This window comes from Syngnathoides biaculeatus, chromosome 10 (genome assembly GCF_019802595.1).
Source record: "Syngnathoides biaculeatus isolate LvHL_M chromosome 10, ASM1980259v1, whole genome shotgun sequence".
NCBI lineage: Eukaryota > Metazoa > Chordata > Actinopteri > Syngnathiformes > Syngnathidae > Syngnathoides > Syngnathoides biaculeatus.
The window spans coordinates 5785169-5791119 of NC_084649.1; the positions used below are offsets into that span (position 1 = coordinate 5785169).

The 5951-nt window shown below is 40.5% G+C and overlaps 1 pseudogene; it reads left to right on the forward strand.

The window, feature by feature from the left end:
• The first annotated feature begins 886 nt into the window (after positions 1-886).
• On the forward strand, positions 887-1005 carry LOC133508189 (5S ribosomal RNA; annotated as a pseudogene).
• Positions 1006-5951: the final 4946 nt, after the last annotated feature.

Below are 5951 nucleotides of genomic sequence, written 5' to 3' on the forward strand. Positions count from 1 at the left end.
TCTAGAAGTACTCAAGGGTGATTAAAACTTCCAAGGGTTAACCACAGCTTGTCATCTACGTTGCTTGCTGTTGTCTCAAAAGCACCCAGTTCCTATTTGTCTGGTGCCCTCGAGCCACAGGCTGCTGCTGGTGATAAGAACATGATCGAGCCAGGCCTAAAGAAGGAGTATCCTCCCCTAATCACTTCTCCCATTTTATTTCCCCACTTAAAGAGGAGACATCAGGATTTTCTGGCTGTAACATCCTTCTTTCAGGATTTACTCTGCTATCAGGCTTGTCCCTCTCTCTGTTTTGCTCTGTCTTTATCCTTACTCTTGCTGCTCAGAAATCTCGTGGATTATGTCAGAAAATAGAATGTGTTGCTGTTCTCACTTAAATAACCACCACAGCTCTGAGGCACAGACAGGCCGCTCATGAAATTTAATCAATGAATCATGCTACACTCGCGTGTATGTACAGAATATGTACTATGCTCTTTGATGTACCTCACAATCACAACAAGAACACATTGTTTAGTGTTTTGTGCTAATTTTATACATTCAAATCAGTTGTCCTTCGGCAAAATTCAGTCGCCGTTGCTCTCGTCATAGGCTGTTACATTCTCCTTAAATGCAGACAGCCAACGGTAACGGTACTTTTACTCCGTTACAATGATCTAAATATTGCTCAATACGTTCATTGATAAATTATTGCTGATTTATCGACTTTTTTGTACTTTAGACAATGACTTCGATTTCCACATTGAGCGCTGTTTGCAACAATCTAATTTAAGTGGGAGTGACATTTAAGTCTGGTTCACCAATCAAATGACAAAAGAACAACACATGACCTCACATGTCTTAAATGTCTGACATTTATTTGCCTTATTGTAGTCTTTAGACGGGGGCTTACAGCCATGCTACCCTTAGAATACCCAATTTCGTCAGATCTTGGAGGCTAAGCGGGTTTGGCCCTGGTTAGTACTTTGATGGGAGACCGCCTGGGAATGCCAGGTTCTGTAAGCTTCTCTCCCCAGCTAAAAATGCAGAGGGGTTGCGTCAAGAAGAGCATCCGGCATAAAACTGTGCCAAACAAATCTGCGTTCATCTGAGATGACACACTGTGGCAACCCCCAACAGGACAAGCCGAAAGGAAAAGAAGAAGTCTTTAGAGGCCTACAGGCGTTCAATTTTTTTTAAAGAAAATTCTCCGTGGGGGCCCGGGGGACGGCCTCCAGGCCTCCATGACCACCACCAACACCACAATGTTTTGTTTTGTTTTGTTGTGGGGGGGGGGTTATAACCTTTTCATGCCTTTGGTGTTTGCATGTCTATAAATAACAAGAAAGAAACCTGATTATATTCTTTCTGTTCCAAGAATTTCTGTTATCCTTTTGCATTTTAACCCAACTACACAAAGGAATTAAATTTCACAGAAGACTTTGCTACAGTTGGCTTTCAGAGAGTGAGAACCTCACATGTAACATAATGCACTGAATATTTTTTTTTACAGTAAGTTTCTAAACAAGAAGAACCCCCCCACCCCATTTCTCTTCACCCTCCTCCTTATTGATCTGCCTGGGTTGTAGCTCAAAGGATAAGCCATATGGAGAATGGATGCCATCGTCTGCAAAACCCCTAGGCCCTCGCTTACGGCTACTTTGGCTGTCCCCGGGATCAAGTGACATTGTGAAAGCTTTCACTAAAGGACCTCAGTGGTCCAAAGACCTGACAACATAAAGCCTTAAGTAATGTTTTTTTTTTCCTGCCAACTGGGAACATTTCAAAGCTGCTCAAATTATGGTGAGAAAAAACACAGCAAAAATCCCTGAGTATAAAAGAAACATACTGTGCATTATAAAATCACCAGTATATACTCTATTGACAGCCAGCTGCACAATGGCAAAAAGAAAGGACCTCTCAAGGGTCACCAAAATGGCTGAGAAGGTCAGGGGGAGTACTCTGCCCACATTGGAGGACCTTCACAGCTCTTACTGCCTCAGGAGAGCCAGTGGAATCCTGAAGGACTCCTACTTCCCGGACCTCCCTGTTTGTGCTACTTTTTTTCCAACTGCAGTAAGAGCCCTAAACAATTACTCTCTAGAATATACCAAAGCAAAGCAAATGTATTTGTATCCCATATTTCATACACAAGGTGCATTACACGATTAAAAGCATTCAAATGCAAAAAAAAAAACATTTGAAAATAAAAAGTACATTTAAAACAACTCACAGTGCAAGAAAGTGGAAGCACTCTACACTCTAAAAGCACGAGAAAAAAATGTGTTTTTAACTCATGCAACAAACTCCAGTATTCAATATATATATTTATCCTGCTCTAACTCACCATGTGCAATATTCAGTTACAAGTGTACCGTATGTAAATAAATAAATAGGTTTATGTAATACACCTATTTATTTCACTTTTAATGTTTGATTTTGAGCATGTTTTTTTCCATTTTTTTAATCTTTATTATTAGAGTTGGCGGCCCAGTGGCGCATCTGGTGAGGCCGTTCGTCTCACTGTTCTGAGTGTCGGGTCTCAAATTCCGGCCTCGCGTGTGTGGAGTTTGCACGTTCTTGCCATGTCTGCAGGGGTTTTCTCCGGGCACTCCGGTTTCCTCCCACATCCTAAAAACATGCAACATTAATTGGACAATCCCAATTACCCTTGAGTGTCATTGTGAGGGCAGTTGGTTGTTTGTCACTATGTGCTATGCGATTGACTGGCAAAAAGTTCAGGTGTAGCCCACCTCCTCCCCGAAAATAGCTGGGATGGGCTCCTGCGACCCTTGTGAGGATAGGCGGCTTGGAAAATGGATGGGATGGATTATTGGAGTTTTATATATTTTATCTTTGTCTTTTTACTGTAGGTGCCATGGTGGCTCAGCTGGTAAAGCGTTGGGCTCACAGATCTGAGGTCCCCGGTTCAATCCTGGACCTGCCTGTGTGGAGTTTGCATGTTTGCATGTTCTCCCCGTGCCTGCGTGGGTTTCCTCCGGGCACTCCGGTTTCCTTGCATATTCCAAAAACATGCAACATTAATTGGAGACTCCAAATTGCCCCTGAGTGTTATTGTGAGTGCAGTTGGTTGTTTGTCACTATGTGCCCTGCGTTTGGCACTCCCCGCGACCCTCGTGAGGATAAGCGATGAAGAAATTGGATGGATGGATGGACCTTTATACTTAATGGCCTGCACCTTCTTTTTCATTGCACTTGTTGTAATGGCAATAAATCTGAATCTGAAAATGAACTGTTCCGTGTATGATACCATATTGATGGTGTGGTAAGCCTTTTTTTTAAGTCTGTATGAGTTACCCTTGGTTTCTCCAAATGGTTAATGAATTATTGTAAGTCATCTTCTACCATTTGGTGGCTTTGATCTTATTTGATCATTTTACACTTTAATACACTAATTAGTCATTTGGCCTATTTAATTCCAAGTGACCTCAACAAATGAGGCAGTGGAATTGGAGATCTAGTACTACTAAGCATAGTAATTTCATCTCTTGTATGTTTTTTCTTCTTTTACCCACAAGGGAGGTTTTAATGGTAAATCTGTCTTCATTGATTTTTACTCTTAACTTTTGCCTGATTCTATTTTTGTTAAAGGGTAAAGAAATCTGAGCAGAAAGCAGACAACAGTCTGTGCTGAACTAATGTTGTGTAGCCACTGTGTGTGTGTGTGTGTGTGTGTGTGTGTGTGTGTGTGTGTGTGCGTGCATGTGTGTGAATGTGTTAATTATTTTGAGGCTTCTTGAGTATCAGCCGCTTCACAGTTAATTGCTGATATAAGACAAAATCAAAGAGAATCCTCTAGATGCATTCGGGGCATCCTATTTCTACACTAAAGGACAGCACTGGCAGCAGAATATAAAACCCTACTCTCGAGTTTTTGTCTTCCTCATTTTTTGCTAGTTCCTTCTAAGAGGGATCAGAGCTGACTGGCCTAACATCCTGACCCTCATTATAAGCACAAGTAAGAAGAATAAGACACAGCCAACTCGGCCTCATTAAGCCCATAGCAGGAATACTCATATGGGTTGTCAGCATGGGCATCTTGCTCTTGCAAATTGTTTCACATTGTTTAGAAGAATATGTCCTCGACCACAGGCTGAATGAAGTCATCCATCGTGTGTCAATGTCTTCTCTGTTGCTGGTCTCAATTGGGCATTTTTTTATTTAGCATTTTTATTATATTACTCAAAGATAAACGAAGGAAATACAAAATGCTGTTTTCAAATGACAATTCAATTTGTAAAGAAACAAAAAGAAATCCAAACCTTTCTGACCCTCTGTCAAGAAATAATATCCCTCCTTGTTAAATCACAAAATCACACACTAACCAGAAATTTGAGGTGACTTTAAATCATACCCAAACCTGATTACCATCATATTTGTCACTTAAATAAAATAGAACGTGAAGAAGGCTACAAGACCTCAAGAAGCAATGCATCATGCCACGATCCAAAGAAATTCAAGAAGATATGGAGAAAAAAAAAAGTGATTGGAAATCATCAGTCTGGAAAAGGTTTCCGTACACGTACTTTGAACCAGGAAGTTATAGAATTTTATACTGACAGACAAGCTTGGCCATAGCATTTCTTGTGGTTCATTGCAGTATCCATAAACCACAGTGATGCTGCCTCTTGCTCAAACCTTTTGTTAGTTCACATAAACAAAAAAATTCATGATGAAGGGCTAACTTTTTTGTTTTTTGTTGCACTGATGCTCATTTGTTATGAACTGATTAAAGGCATGGACTGACAGTCTTGTGATCTGTAAATCATTTGCATACTACAAATGAATGCAGTGTGAGGCCAAACAATAATAATTAAGAGTGTGCTGTGTCGGTGGCAATCTCTTTTTTTTTTTCAGCTCACACATCATCAATACAGTTATCAGAAGAGATTGACAGCATCATAACACTTATGCCCCTTGGTGCTTGTATCAGTCATTCAACTCATCATTTCTGCTTGTGTTTGCCAAATCTCTGCACCACTGTAAGAAAAATAATGAACCATGTATAGCTCTACGCACTCCCAGAGGATTTGAGCCAACTGGATGGGACCGAAGCCAGTGCTAGTGCAGTGTTAACACACACAGGCCAATCAGCAGCATTTGTTTAAAACTCCCAAGATACAAGTGCACACACACACACACACACACACATGTCGTTGTACTCTTGGGGACTGTATTGATTTTCCAGCCCTTCACCATGTATAACTGTGCTCTTTACCTTCAGTGTTTGATTTGTAAATCAGTCCCAGAACACAAAAGTACTCCGGATGGCAGGTGGGGGAGGCAGCAAAGTCTTTTACAACTAAAAGGGAATCCCCGGCATGCTCGGGTCGAGCTCATCTGTCAATATTATAATATACTTAGTTTCACAGTGTTCCAATTCACAACACTTCTGGAAAATAACGGATTCACTCATGCTTGAGCAATTCCGTTTCCAAAGCACATGATAGGAACTATATCAAGAAATACGGAATTACTTTTATCATCCTCAGGTCCATGGAGCACACCAGGACAACAAAGTGAATTTCATGGGTTGAATCTACTATAAACCAAAACACCAGTTGGTTTGTTTACAGAATGTCTATTGGCCACACATGATTTTTTTTTAGATGGTCCCACAACCCCAATAAAGTATGTCGTTTGAGAGTCAAATAGCAGATGTCAATAAAATGTTATTTTCAGACACAATCTTCTGTTTATTTCTATTGCAGATAGATGAATTATTAATCACTTTTGAGCAGACGCAACGGTGTTTGCCTTCTGTCATTATATTGTCACAATCATCGCATGAAAAGTTCTTCAGAAATATTTGATTTCAACCTTATGAGCAACAGTATTTTTAGTTGCTCGCATCACTAATAGTAATGCAGTAGAATATTTCATTTACTTTTGTGAAAGCTGCGTCGTATCGATTACAACTCAGTGGCTGTACGAAGGGGTGAATGTGAGTG